This window comes from Eubalaena glacialis, chromosome 2 (genome assembly GCF_028564815.1).
Source record: "Eubalaena glacialis isolate mEubGla1 chromosome 2, mEubGla1.1.hap2.+ XY, whole genome shotgun sequence".
NCBI classification, from domain to species: Eukaryota; Metazoa; Chordata; class Mammalia; order Artiodactyla; family Balaenidae; genus Eubalaena; species Eubalaena glacialis.
Window position 1 is genome coordinate 72,072,376 of NC_083717.1, and position 15,656 is coordinate 72,088,031.

The following is a 15,656-nucleotide window of genomic DNA, read 5'->3' on the forward strand; positions in this document are numbered from 1 at the left end:
CAGCATGATGTCTTACACAGAGTAGGCACCAATGAATGTGAGAAATAATTGAATAATATATACACTCTCTTGGAGTTTCTTTGTGGGGAACATGATTAAGAATAAAGTGTTAATATCTATCTCAAAGTCTTTTTGTAAAAAAGTGGAGTATAAAGAAACACATAAAAATAAGGTATTGTTTTCACATTTTGGAAAAGCTTCTTGGCCTCTGATAGGCAGTATTACCTGTATCGGAAGGACTGGCTGAAGGGAACTCCTGGAGACCAAGTATGTGAGGGGGAATGCATTCTCTCTTTCTATGGTGTTTAAACAGAAGCTGTAAGAACAAAATGTTTCTAATTAAGATACCACTGATCTTTCCCTCCATTAATTCCATCTTTCTTCAAAGCTAATGGGTATATACAATGACTTCACATCAAAGACTCTTTTCTAACGGTTTAGGAGATGTGCATTTTATTAGAACAAAGCAGAACTCACAACCCACAACAGAGCAATTTGTTGAAGTTATTTTGGAGTTGATTTATGGATCACTCTTTAGGAAATGGACTGGATCCTCATTATGTGTGCTATCCTTCTAAACCTCCTTCTCCAAGAAGTGTTTCAGCTGTCCTTCCTCTCACTCAATCCTTCCCCCATACACTTATCACTTGCAGTCTCCTCACACGGCATTATACTTACCTATTTTCTTCCCTTCCTCCTCCCATTACACCATAAGCTCCTTGAAGGCAGGTATTAAAGCTTGCTCAACTTAGTATATTCAGTGTCTTGCACAAGTGCCTGGTTTATGATAGGCATTCAACAAAGATCTGTTAAATGAATGGATGGATGAAAATAATGTGTCACATTTATAGAGAGTTTTAGGCTTGCAAGTACTTTCCTATGTTGACTCCCATGATACTCCGAGACAGGCAAGATACCCATAATTAGCCCTATTTATGGGTGTGAGAAAGGCTGTGTAACCTGAGGGCAAATAAGCTGCAATTTCAGGAGACACCAGGACTCCTGACTGTGGATTCCTGCTCTGGAGCCCTTTTCTGAATATTGAAAGCTGTTTGTTTCCTGAGCCAAGTGCCAAAGGCAAAACAAACTTACCCCCTGAATCCTTTTAACTTTCTCCCTGTTCTGCCTCCAACACTTCACTCCTCTGTTGGTTCCTTTCACCTGTGACTTAGCCCCACTTTTTATTTAGGAGCCACATATTCCCTACATGCAGATGAAAGATGAAAAAAATGTATTTTTCTGTTGATTTTCCACTTCCTCTGCCTGGGACCTCCTGGCTGAGCTGTAGGATTGTGGAATATGTGGTATCAGATGGGGATGATGTGTATGTGTGCGCGAAGATGTAGCTGACTGGTGTGGCCAGAGAGTGTACCTCAGAGGACTATCAGGGCCAGAGCCTTCAATGATGAGGCCTTGGCCTTGAGTTCCCCTTATTCCCCCCCACGCCGCCCTCCCCCATCTCCAACATTTTTCCCCAGGGGAAATCTGAATAAAATGAACTGGTAGAGTTTGGAGAAAGATGTTGATAATGAACTCCAGCAGATGGTGATTTAAGTATTAAAGAGTGGTCAGGGAAGGGGTGAAGTGGTGAAGTTGAGGATGCAAAGTATTCAGGGCTTACTTGCTGACATTATTTGTATTTGATAATTGTATGCAATTGGACTCAACAGTATTCATTCCTCCTTTCCACACCGCCCTGAGGGTGGAAGCTAAGGAGAGGGCAAAGGAGGGAATGTCTCAATTGGCCTCTAAAATAAGCAGAGTCCTAGTAAAGTTTTAGAAATCCAAGAAAAATGGAATGTCATGGGATGCTTTGAGTGACACAGATGCCTACATCATCAACAAGTTAAAATGAGGACGGCAAGGGAGCTTGTTAACCTTGTCTCAGCTTCACACGCAATAACCAGATGATAAAGCACTGGCAACAATGACATCACTTCACATATACCCACCCCCTCACATCTAGTTTACCAGAAATAGACACACATTTCACATGTAGAAACTTAAAAGTTACACATATAATAAGGCCTAGCATTTAATGAGTAATTAATATGTGTCAGGAGCTTTACATATATTTTACTCCTCACAGGAGCCCTGTGATAATAAGAACTAACATTATGAGTTGACAGATAAGGACCTGAGGTTCGGAGAGGTCAAGCAACTTGTCCAAAGTCACACACCTGGTAAGTGGGATTCCAGAATTCTCACCTATGTGACAGTGAAACAAATTATTTGACAGTGAGTCAAAAAACTCTTAGGCTAAACTGCCTCGCATATATCCAACTTATCTCCGCATATATCCATGGGGCAAGCACTCCCTCTTCTGCCTATATCACAATTTTTTACATTAGTGACACGTGCATGGCCTGTATGCTGCATATTCCTCGTATGTCCCCAATTAGATTGTGAACTTCTGGAGGGAAGCGATCGGCTCCATGACCTCAGTCAGTTACACATAACTGCTGCTCGTTAGAAAATTTTCAACGAAGGATATCAGGATGGTGGCTATAAATGCGGAGTCTTGGAGTAGGAACAGGTACAGAAGGAAGACGGGGACAGGTGTATTCATTCGACAGTTTAATGAGCACCTGGGCCGGTGTTAGGTGCTGGAGACACAGTGATGACTAGGCCAGTCAGGGTCCCTCCACTCATGAGACTTCACTGTAGAGGTCGAGGTCAAGGTCAAGATCAAAGTCATAATTTACCTCTGCAGAAAAAACAGAGGAGTCGCAGGCCCCAGCATCTGCAGGGTTTTGGCAGTCCTGCTGCACAAATTCATGAATAATAAGCTAGAAGTAACTCAAGTGAACCGCTTTCATGTGATTGAACTTGACCGGCCAGAAGTCTTGGGCTGGCTGGTGTGGGAGATAAAGAGCGCAGAGCGCGTGGCGAGAGTCCGAGATAAAGGGGTGTGGCCGCCTAGCCTCGGCAGCCAGCTTTTCCACGCGTCGCTCCATCAGGCAGCAACAGGACGCGGGGCAGTAGGGTCTTCCACGCCCACCACGAGGAAAAGGGGGCGCGCTGGCTGGCCCCCGTACTCCTCACCGCCGTTTATGAAACGCCCCCCAATTGTGCCTCATGCGGAGTCCGATCCTTGCGCACGCACCGAGCTGCCTGGACTCTGCGAGGGCTGAAAGGTGAGGGCTGCGCGGTAACTGGGTGTTCCTAGAATCTGGGCTTCCCACCCCTATCCATTATTAAATCCCAGACTCTTTTCCCGTTCTCCTGCAGCCTGGCCCGAGCACTCCTCCCCCAGAGGCTCTCGCCTCCCGCGCTAGGCCTGGGGGGCGGGGCGAGGGCTCCAGGCTGCGCGAGAGTTCCGCCCAAGTCCTGCGAGACTCGCCTGCCGCCGCTGCTGCTGCCGCCGCCGCCTCCTACGTCTTTCCCTTTGACAAGTCGCCGCTGCTGCAGCAAAAATAAAGGACGCGGCCACCGCAGCTGCTGCCGAGCCGGGCTCGGGTCGCCGGAGCCGCGCCCCACCCCCGCCAGCTCTGGAGCCGCGTATGGTAACGCCTTCTCTTCTGTCCTCCTGGCCGCCTGTGCGTGCGCCCCGCTGGCCCGGCAAGGCCGGCCGGAGCCGTTCGGGGGCCGCCGCCGAAGGGGGCCGCCGGGGTCCCGGGTGGGAGGCAGGCAGAGGCCTGAGGAAGCCCTCCCGGCGCGGTGCGGCTCCCCGGCCCCTGAGGCCTCTCGCTGCCCGGGCGGCTACAGAGCCGCGTTAGAAGCCGAGCCGCTGGCCCGAGAGGGCGGAGGAGCCCGCCCCTCTGGCGGCTTGCTGTACCAGTCCACGGGCCTCGGGGGTCGCGTCTCTGACTTCCCCACTCCTTTATCCGCTAACGAGAGTCCCGCCCCCGGCCGGGGCTCGGACCGGGGGGTGGGGTGGCGGCCCGACTCTATTTCGGGATCCGAGGAGAGCCGCGACCCGGGTGCCCCCCGTCACCCTCCACCTTTTGAGGGGTGGAGGTTGGGACGACGTGTCTTTCCCTTTTGCTCTGCTTTTTGGGTGGGGGCAGCTCATGATCTGGTAAACCTTTCTTCAAATCTTCTGCCTCTATAAAATAACAATTTATAAAGCTTTTGCTGCTGGGAGGGGAGACGAGATGCATTGTGAAGTCTCTGGGGTGAGATGAGGATGATGATGACGGGAGCTGTCTCAGGGAACATAGTGAAACCTTTCCTGTGATGGGTGGCAGGTTCATGGGAGACACAGGAGGACCGGAGCTGGTACCATCTCTCCCAGGAGGTTATGTAAAAGACATGCTGTGTATCCTAGAGAGCTGTGAAACACAGGGACGGAATTTGCTTTAATTTAACAATGATTTCTATAATGCAGTAGAAAATATGGATACTCAGAATAATAGGAATACCAAATCTGAACACACTGACCCATCCTCGTAATTCCATTTCTAGAGGTAGCATTTCATGGTTAACATTTTGGTGTATTTCCTAACAGACACTTAATTTTTTCAAATAGTTTTTGGCTCATCCTTGACTGGGACTTCCCCATTCTATACATGTTGGAAAAATGATTTGTTTTATTTGAGTCACTTCTTTGACCTGCTTGATTAAAACTGGTTACTTGTTCATTAGCACTGACTGTACTGTCATCACTATCTCTTTCATTGGGCCCTCTTCCAAAATGATTATTAGCTAAATGCTTTTTAAAAAAGAAAACATTAAAAAGTATTATTTACTTGGATCTAGGACATATGTGTTTTTACAGTTCTGCCTGTGGTGGGTGCTGCAAAGGAGTAGTATTTGTGGAAAGCAAATAAACTTTGATTATTATGGTGGGAAGAAACCTGTTTACTTCAAGGCTTTATAAAATTGGCTCCCATTGGTTATTTTTAGACCCGAATCATTATGTGGCATTGTTTGTTTCATAGTGCTTTTGTGATTGGGATGGGATGGACATGTGCCTTTGATTATGTAGATTTCTATAGTGTGTGTTTATACAAGCAAAATTGAGTGTCCTTGGTACCTGTGTGCATATATGTGCATATATATGTACACACATGTGTATTAAGCACCTGTGCGCATTCGTAAATCTTGGAAGTGAGTTAAAATGTATTGTTATATTATTTGAAGAAAGAAAGCATTAGGTAGGGCAAAGAATAGTCTTGCAATATTTCCCCCAAATCACACGACAGTTTTATATGGCAGAATGAGACATCTAGGGAGGTTGAAAATCTGGAGGCTTTTAAAAATAGGATAGATTGTCATCTGTCTGGGGTTGTCATTGGAATGGCCTATTAAGGCCTCTTGTAATTCTAAACTTTTATGAATTTTGCTTTCCCTAAGGTTCTTATCACTTTGCTTCTTAAATTTCTAGTCATGCTGTTTGCTTGTGACACTTACCCATTCATTTGCTGGTCATGTATTCCACTCCCAATGCAGGCATCGTGGTGGTTCGTGGAGGAGAAAGCAAATGTAAACATGTCACTTAATCTGTTTATTAATATAAACATCTGAAAATCCTATTTGATAAAAGGAATTTCAGAAGACTTGTTGATTAGGCTGGGTAGGTTAGTAGAGGATGCAAATAATAAATACAGTACAATTCTAATGTCCCAAGCATTTTTCCCAAAAAAGACTAAATTACTCAATATTTGAAAGTAAAAAAAAAGACTGCATACATTGAACAGCTGATTTTTTAAAATTCACATTTTCAGAACTTAAAATAACAATGATGGTGACTTTGTAGTTTAGGGTGTGGAGAGAAGTTTGTATTAGGATAAAAGCAAATTGACCTGAGAAAAAACCTTGAATTTTGTGGTTGGACGACTGTGTGATAATAAGTAACAAACACTATAATCTATTGACAGTTTTTTATGTAAATAAAACTGGCGTTAACAGACAAATGAAATATGTTATTTTGGGCACATACTACGGATTATCATGATATTGAAAACATAAAAAAAAATTGGTCGTTTTAAAAGAAGTTTGCAAAGCCAGTAAAGTTGCAACAGCAGAAATTTTTTTTGACTAAAAAAGGCAGAAGGTATAAAAAACATAAAGTAAGTAATTTACTTTTTAGATGCCCGATCTGGTTTTTATGATTTCAGTTTGTTCTGCTGTCACTTACTAGACCCTCTAAATTAATGGGAATATTAAATTCCAGATGAGATCCCTGAGCAAGGGAATAAGACATTCGCATAAGATGATCGATTGATGGATTTTATTTATTTTTAACTTTATTTTGAAATAATGTTAGACTTACAGAAACGTTGCAAAGATAGTACAGAGAGTTCCTATATACCCTTCACATAGCATCCTCTACTGTTGAAGACTTACATAACAATGATCAAACCCAGGAAATTCGCATTGGTGAAATATTATCAACTAAACTACAGACTTTATATGAATGTCACCAGTTTTTCCCCAATGTATTTTTTTTTTTTCCTCCCAGGATCTAATCCAGGATCCCACATTGCATTTAGTTGTTATATCTTCCTAGTCTTGTCTACAGTCTGTGACAGTTCCTCTGTTTTTCCTTGTCTTTCATGACCTTGACACTTTTGATGAGTACTAGTTATTTTGTATAATATTTCTCATTTTGGGTTTGTCTGATGTTTTTCTCATGATTAGATTGAGGTTCTGTATGTTTGCAAGAAAACTACAAAAGGGATGTGTCCTCAGTGCATCATACTAGAGGTACATGGTGTTGATATGGCTTATTGTTAGTGATATTTTAACCTCGATTGCTTTATTAAGGTGAACTCTGCTGTATTCTCCACTATAAAGTTACTATTTTTCTTTTTGTAATTGATACATATCTTAAGGGAGATACTTTGAGACTATGCAGATACACTGTTTCTCTTCAAACTTTCTCCCACTGATTTTAGCAACCATTGGTGGCTCTTGTCTGCAGCAGTTATTATTGTGGTATTTGCCTACTGGTGATTTTGTTATTTCCCTCGTTCCTTTTACATTTATTATTGGAATTCTTCTGTAAGAAAGAGATGTCCCTTTCTCATCTATTTGTTAAATTATTTATTTTTATAAGTATGACTTCATGGATATTTATTTTATTCTAGAGATTCTACTTCAATAGTATCATTATCTTATTGCTCAGATTCTTCCAGTTTTGGCCATTAGGAGCTCTTTCGGGTTGTCCTCCACCCTTTTTTGAGCAGTTCCTTATATTCTGGCACCACAGGCTATATTCCATGCTGATCTTGTATTTTTCCTTGTACCTGTCCTGAAATCAACTACTTCTCTAAGGAGATCTAGTTCCTTTTATTGGAGAACAGAATTTAAATCCAGATCTGAATGCTAGGTATGCTCACTGGGGTGTCATTGCTCCTAGGCCCTCAGAGGACAGAGCTAGGAAATATATGTATATATACTAACCTGCTCACACATGCAAGCAGACACACACACACACACGCACACACACTTATTTCTGTGTCTTTCTCTATATTTTAAAAACCATATTTGAGTTCATATTAATATCTTGTATTCCAGTCCAACACCACAAGGTTCATTCCAACCTTTTCTTTTTATTTATTTATTTAATTAATTTCTATTGGTGTATAGTTGCTTTACAATGTTGTGTGTTGTGTAGTTTCTGCTGTACCAACCGTTTCTTATTTGTAACTTTTTTTTCTGACAGTGAGAAACCTGTCTCTCCTTATCTATAATACTGTATACTAATTTATTTGTTCAATTTTAGAATGCACATCAAGTAGTGACCTATTGCTAACCCTTATGAGAAACATATTTACCAATGAGTGCAGTATTTGTATACATGTTTTTTTCCTTGTCTTTAGCCTTACAGTATCTAGTCAACATACTGTTTTTCAAAGTTACTTAGGTTAATTCTTTTGTTCCTCACTTCCTTTAGTGTGGTTATATTATTCATTTGTAATGCAGTTAGGTCTCATTCTTTGTATCCTATTTTGGGTTCCTCCAATTCTGGTTGATTTTATTTATTTTGGTATATGAAACATTACTGCTACTAAACATTACATTAAAAAAAATATACTCAGATAATTGTCACTCCTTATTCCTACTACCCTATTCCCATTCCCTCCCCTCCCCCTTTTCCCCACCTGTTTTCCATGCCCTTAGGTAACCAGCTTCTTTAGTTTCTGGTTTATCCTTCCATTATCTCTTTTGCACGGATGAACAGATTGTGTTTTTTTTGTATTCCTTTTTTTCTTGCATACAGTTTTTTAAATTGAGGTACAATTCACAAAACACAAAGCTCACCCTTTTGAAGTGTACAAATCATTGTTTTTTAGTCTATTCATAAGGTTGTGCAACCATCACCACTACCTAATTTTAGAACATTTTCATTATCCGGAAATGAAACCCTGTATTCATTAGAAGTACTAAGTATACTTAGTACTAAGTATAGGAAGTATTCACCTCCTATTCCCCCTTCTCCAGCCACTAGTAACCATACTTTCTGTTTGTATGAACTTGTTTATTCTGGACATTTTGTGTAAATGGAATCATATGATTGTGCCTGGCTTCTTTCACTTAACGTAATCTTTTCTAGGTTCATCTATGTTATAGCATGTGTCAGTATTTCATTCTTATTATGGCTGAATAATATTCCATTGTATGAATGTACCACACTTTGTTCATCCATGCATCAGTTGATGGACATTTGGTTTTTCTTTTCTTTTCTTTTTTTTTTGTGGCTATTATGAACATTCAGGTACAAGTTTTTATGTGGATGTATGTTTTCAATTCCCTTGGGTATATACCTAGCAGTGGAATTACTGGGTCATATGATAACTTTTTGAGGAACTGCCAAACTGGTTTTCCCATTCCCTTCTTTCTTATATGGAGAGTGGCATGTTATAGATACTTTTTTGCACCTTTTTTTCAACTTAATAGTGTGTCCTGGAAATCACCCCAACAGTTCATTCTTTTGAAGAGATAGTCTTTTGATATTCTCCATTTTTTTTTTTAATTTTTAAATTTTTGATTTATTTATTTTTTGGCAGCGCCATGTGGCTTATGGGATTTTAGTTCCCTGGCCAGGGATCTAATCCGGGGTCCCAGCGGTTAGAGTGCTGAGTCCTAACCACTGGATCACCAGGGAATTCCCAGATATTCTCCATTCTTTTTTACAGCTGTATAGTACTCTACTGTGTAGATGTATCCTAAGTTATTCAGTCATTCTTCTATATGTGAGCACTTAGGTTGTTTCCTGTATTTTGCAGTTATAAACAATTTTGCAGTAAGTGACCTGTGAATATATATTTTTGTAGTGTAAGAGATGTATCTTCAGGGTAGATTCCTGTAAGTGAGATTGCTGGGTCAAAAGTTCTGTGCATATGTAGTTTTGTTAGGTATTGCCAGATTTTCCTCCAGAAGTGTTGTACTAATTTGCGTTCCCATCAGTAATGTATGAGAACACCTGTTTTCACCACAGCCTTACCAACAGAATGTGTTGTTGTGCTTTTTAATATTTTTTTTTTTTTTTGCCAGAGATGACTGATTTTTAAAAATGCCCTGCAGTCATTTCAGTGACCGGAACCCATCGTGGAAGGGCACTTAATGCCTGCTGTTGGCAGGTTTTTTTTTTTTTTTTTTTTTTGGCTGCGTTGGGTCTTCATTGCTGCGTGCGGGCTTTCTCTAGTTGCGGCGAGCGGGGGCTACTCTTCATTGTGGAGCACGGGCTCTAGGCGTGCGGGCTTCAGTAGTTGTGGCTCTAGGGCTCTAGAGCACAGGCTTAGTAGTTGTGGCTCATGGGCTTAGTTGCTTCGTGGCATGTGGGATCTTCCTGGACCAGGGCTCGAACCTGTGTCCTCTGCATTGGCAGGCAGATTCTTAACCACTGAGCCACCAGGGAAGTCCTGTTGGCAGGTTCTTATAGCTTGAAAATGAAATATATTGTCCACTAATACTGTACTGATAACATGTAGGTTATTTTGTGCAGGGGAAATTGACTAGAAGGCAATTTCCGATCTACCCAGGATTGCTCATTTGAAACTTTTTGCATTTAATGGAGTTGCTGCATTGATTCATAATACCCGTGCTCTGAAATACTTGTGGAGTTTAACAAAGGATAACTGAAATTGTAAGGAGAATGTTTTTTCCTGTAGAGTATGTATGAGATAGTAATTATTGGTTCACATTGTATGCTAGTTATTTTGAACAGGACATACAGTACATACTGGCACTATGGTATGGTAGTTATTTGAACAATAATGGCTTTATCTGGAATCTGTTTTATTTCCATAAGAAAGAAGGCCAGTCTTAAGGAAGAAGAAATCGAGAGTTTAAAGTTCTGGATTAGGATAATCCTATCAGATTTTAGTGGTGCCAAGAAACTAAGACAACATGAAAAACATCTCCATCTTACAAGGTAACAAGTTCTGCTCAGGGAGACTGGAAATTTAGGTTCTTTCACCAAAAAGGACATTGTTCCAGGTGCTTGGAATACATTAATGAAAAAACAAATATTCTTGCACCAGAGGAGCTTATATTCTAGTGGTTTTCTGATGAATTGATGTTCTCAGGAAGACAGATGATGAGTGCTGATTGTGAGTAGAATCAGTAGAGGTTTGGTGTATTCTTACAATCACCTTTGGTGGTATAAAAACCTCAAATAACACTTTATTTTACTGGTTACAAAGCAAAGCCATGAAAAGGTTTCCACAGGATGGTAACTTATGTTGTTCACCAATCTTTTTTTCTCTCATTTTAAGTGATTCCTACCACTAGTAGTAGTAGTAGTAGTAGTAGTAGTAGTAGTAGTAGAATAATAGTAACAATAGAATAATAGTATAGTTTTTTTCTCATCTGGGGTTCCATGAGAGAACTAAACCCTAATGTTCTAGGACATTTGAGCATTAATTGTATGTGAAGAATTAACTTCTCTCCAGTGCACCTAGAATGGCAGTAGTTATCTACTGTCCTTGGGAGAGTTGAGAAAAGATTCACTCCAATATTCATTTCAAGTTCTATGGTTCAGATGATGAACCCGGTTGAGAAAGGTCATAGTCATTATAGTTAATTAGATATTTTGTTTGTTTGTTTTTCTAACTTATTACCACTTATTAGTAGAGTGATGTTGGATAAGTTTTTATCTCTTAGCCTATTTTCTGATCTATAAAATGGGAATGATGATAGTTGCTACCTCATAGGGCTCATGTGAAGATTAAACAAAAAAGTTTTTCCCATCTACATTTATCCATTTCTGTGGCTTTAAGAACTATCTAAATGTTGATTGACTTCCACATTTATATCTTCAGCCCTGACCCCTTTCCTGAGGTACAGTGTCATAGTTCGTCTGCTTATTCCACATCTCATTTGGCTGTCTAAAAGGCTTCTCAAACTAAGTTTGCACAACACAGAAGTTGTGATTCCTGTCCTCACCATTTCCTCCCAATATGCCCTTAGTAAATGGCAGGACCATTTACCTAGTCACTCAGGCCAAAAGCCTAAGTGTCACGTGTGATTCTTTTCTTTTCTTTTCTTTATACCCTATAATCAGCCCATCAGCAAATCCTCTTGGTTCTATCTTTTGAATATATTTCTAATCTGATCAGATATCATCATCTCTACCTTATTACTCTGGTCTAAACCACCATCATGTCCTGGTTAGATAATTACAAGAGTCTCTTAACTGTTTTCCCTGTTTTCTGACTTGACCTCCTACAGTCTATTCTGCGTTTCACAGCTAGAATGATCTTTTTAACTGTTCATCAGATAAGCCACTCCTCTATTTAATACTTTATAATGACTTCCTTTTATAATTAAAATAACAGCCAGATTCCTGGCCATGGCCTGTAAAGTCCTCCATGACGTAGTCCCTGTCTCCTTCTCTCTTTTCACTCCACTTCTGCTACGCTGAACTTCGCTATGTTCTTTGATCATGCCAGGTGCATTCCCAGGGCTTAATACTTGCTCTTGCTCTGTTCCTCCCTCAGGTCTTTGTACTGCTTGCTCCCTCACATCATTCAAGTGTCTGCTTAAAAAGGGGTTCAGAGAATCTACCTCTTTAGAAATCTCCAATGGGCACACTGTACAAACTAGTGATCACCTTGACCCTAATTTATCCTTGTCTCTCTTGCTTTATTTATTTATTTATTTTTAAAATTCAAACAGAAAGTCACAAAAATTATACTCATCCTCATCAGTTCACTCAGTCCCATGTAATTAATTTTTTTTTCATCTTGATCTTTTGTTAGCACTTTTATGAGTTCATCAGTTTTTCATTAGAGTTCTGAAAATGCTTATTCATTCAGTTCAGCAGTACAGTCAGTTACCATAAACCTGTACTTGTCAGAGTCTTTTCCATGAATTTCTTGAAGATGAAACCCTTTTATAGGAACATATTTGCAAAAGCATCAGAGTACACCCAGAACTGTCTGTAAATGACAAAAGACTTAAAAATGACCACGGTTAAAGATTTGATGAAAGTTCATAATAATGCAGTTGACAAGAAAATTAGTTATTTCTGAGATATACATTTTAAAGTAATAACTAGGATTATGACATATAACATTATACCAGAACATATAAGATTTTTAGAAATTTCATGTAATGTCTGAAACATTTATATTAACATATTTCCATACAAATAACCCAATGAAAGTTTAGTATTAGTTGTTTTGTTTGTTTATTTATACTGCAGGTTCTTATTAGTCATCAGTTTTATACACATCAGTGTATACATGTCAATCCCAATCGCCCAATTCAGCACACCATCATCCCCACCCCACCGCAGTTTTCCCCCCTTGGAGTCCATATGTCTGTTCTTTACATCTGTGTCTCAACTTCTGCCCTGCAAACGGGCTCATCTGTACCATTTTTCTAGGTTCCACATACATGCGTTAATATACGATATTTGTTTTTCTCTTTCTGACTTACTTCCCTCTGTATGACAGTCTCTAGATCCATCCACGTCTCAACAAATGACTCAATTTCGTTCCTTTTTATGGCTGAGAAATATTCCATTGTATATATGTACCACAACTTCTTTATCCATTCGTCTGTTGATGGGCATTTAGGTTGCTTCCATGACCTGGCTATTGTAAATAGTGCTGCAATGAACATTCGGGTGCATGTGTCTTTTTGAATTATGGTTTTCTCTGGGTATATGCCCAGTAGTGGGATTGCTGGGTCATATGGTAATTCTATTTTTAGTTTTTTAAGGAACCTCCGTATTGTTCTCCATAGTGGCTGTATCAATTTACATTCCCACCAACAGTGCAAGAGGGTTCCCTTTTCTCCACACCCTCTCCAGCATTTGTTGTTTGTAGATTTTCTGATGATGCCCATTCTAACTGGTGTGAGGTGATACCTCATTGTAGTTTTGATTTGCATTTCTCTAGTAATTAGTGATGTTGAGCATCTTTTCATGTGCTTCGTGGCCGTCTGTATGTCTTCTTTGGAGAAATGTCTGTTTAGGTCTTCTGCCCATTTTTGGATTGGGGTGTTTGTTTCTTTAATATTGAGCTGAATGAGCTGTTTATATATTTTGGAGATTAATCCTTTGTCCATTGATTCGTTTGCAAATATTTTCTCCCATCCTGAGGGTTGTCTTTTCGTCTTGTTTATGGTTTCCTTTGCTGTGCAAAAGCTTTGAAGTTTCATTAGGTCCCATTTGTTTATTTTTGTTTTTATTTCCATTACTCTAGGAGGTGGATCAAAAAAGATCTTGCTGTGATTTATGTCAAAGAGTGTTCTTCCTATGTTTTCCTCTAAGAGTTTTATAGTGTCCAGTCTTACATTTAGGTCTCTAATCCATTTTGAGTTTATTTTTGTGTATGGTGTTAGGGAGTATTCTAATTTCATTCTTTTACATGTAGCTGTCCAGTTTTCCCAGCACCACTTATTGAAGAGACTGTCTTTTCTCCATTGTATATCTTTGCCTCCTTTGTCATAGATTAGTTGACCATAGGTGCGTGGGTTTATCTCTGGGCTTTCTATCTTGTTCCATTGATCTATGTTTCTGTTTTTGTGCCAGTACCATATTGTCTTGATTACTGTAGCTTTGTAGTATAGTCTGAAGTCAGGGAGTCTGATTCCTCCAGCTCCGTTTTTTTCCCTCAAGACTGCTTTGGCTATTCGGGGTCTTTTGTGTCTCCATACAAATTTTAAGATGATTTGTTTTAGTTCCGTAAAAAATGCCATTGGTAATTTGGTAGGGATTGCATTGAATTTGTAGATTGCTTTGGGTAGTATAGTCATTTTCACAATGTTGATTCTTCCAATCCAAGAACATGGTACATCTCTCCATCTGTTGGTATCATCTTTAATTTCTTTCATCAGTGTCTTATAGTTTTCTGCATACAGGTCTTTTGTCTCCCTAGGTAGGTTTATTCCTAGGTATTTTATTCTTTTTGTTGCAATGGTAAATGGGAGTGTTTCCATAATTTCTCTTTCAGATTTTTCATCATTAGTGTATAGGAATGCAAGAGATTTCTGTGCATTAATTTTGTATCCTGCAACTTTACCATATTCATTAATTAGCTCTAGCAGTTTTCTGGTGGCAGTTTTAGGATTCTCTATGTATAGTATCATGTCATCTGCAAACAGTGACAGTTTTACTTCTTCTTTTCCAATTTGTATTCCTTTTATTTCTTTTCCTTCTCTGATTGCCGTGGCTAGGACTTCCAGAACTATGTTGAGTAATAGTGGTGAGAGTGGACATCCTTGTCTCGTTCCTGATCTTAGAGGAAATGCTTTCAGTTTTTCACCATTGAGAATGATGTTTGCTGTGGGTTTGTCATATATGGCCTTTATTATGTTGAGGTAGGTTCCCTCTATGCTCACTTTCTGGAGAGTTTTTATCATAAATGGGTGTTGAATTTTGTCAAAAGCTTTTTCTGCATCTATTGAGATGATCATATGGTTTTTATTCTTCAATTTGTTAACATGGTGTATCACATTGATTGATTTGCATATATTGAAGAATCCTTGCATCCCTGGGATAAATCCCACTTGATCGTGGTGTATGATCCTTTTAATGTGTTGTTGGATTCTGTTTGCTAGTATTTTGTTGAGGTTTTTTGCATCTATATTCATCAGTGATATTGGTCTGTAATTTTCTTTTTTTGTAGTATGTTTGTCTGGTTTTGGTATCAGGGTGATGGTGGCCTCATAGAATGAGTTTGGGAGTGTTCCTTCCTCTGCAATTTTTTGGAAGAGTTTGAGAAGGATGGGTGTTAGCTCTTCTGTAAATGTTTGATAGAATTCACCTGTGAAGCCATCTGGTCCTGGACTTTTGTTTGTTGGAAGATTTTTAATCACAGTTTCAATTTCATTACTTGTGATTGGTCTGTTCGTATTTTCTGTTTCTTCCTGGTTCAATCTTGGAAGGTTATACCTTTCTAAGAATTTGTCTATTTCTTCCAGGTTGTCCATTTTATTAGCATAGAGTTCCTTGTAGTAGTCTCTTAGGATGCTTTGTATTTCTGCAGTGTCTGTTGTAACTTCTCCTTTTTCATTTCTGATTTTATTGATTTGAGTCCTCTCCCTCTTTTTCTTGATGAGTCTGGCTAAAGGTTTGTCACTTTTGTTTATCTTCTCAAAGAACCAGCTTTTAGTTTTATTGATCTTTGCTATTGTTTTCTTTGTTTCTATTTCATTTATTTCTGCTCTGATCTTTATGATTTCTTTCCTTCTGCTAACTTTGGGTTTTGTTTGTTCTTCTTTCCCTAGTTCCTTTAGGTGTAAGGTTAGATTGT

The 15,656-nt window shown here is 39.5% G+C and overlaps 1 protein-coding gene across 1 annotated transcript in view; it reads left to right on the plus strand.

The window, feature by feature from the left end:
- The first annotated feature begins 3,360 nt into the window (after window positions 1–3,360).
- The window catches only part of HERC1 (HECT and RLD domain containing E3 ubiquitin protein ligase family member 1), a 227,242-nt gene continuing 214,946 nt past the window's right edge, over window positions 3,361–15,656 (plus strand). The window contains exon 1 of the mRNA XM_061180215.1: window positions 3,361–3,506. The gene's annotated coding sequence lies outside the window, so the exon portion shown is untranslated. The remainder of the gene's footprint in view (window positions 3,507–15,656) is intronic.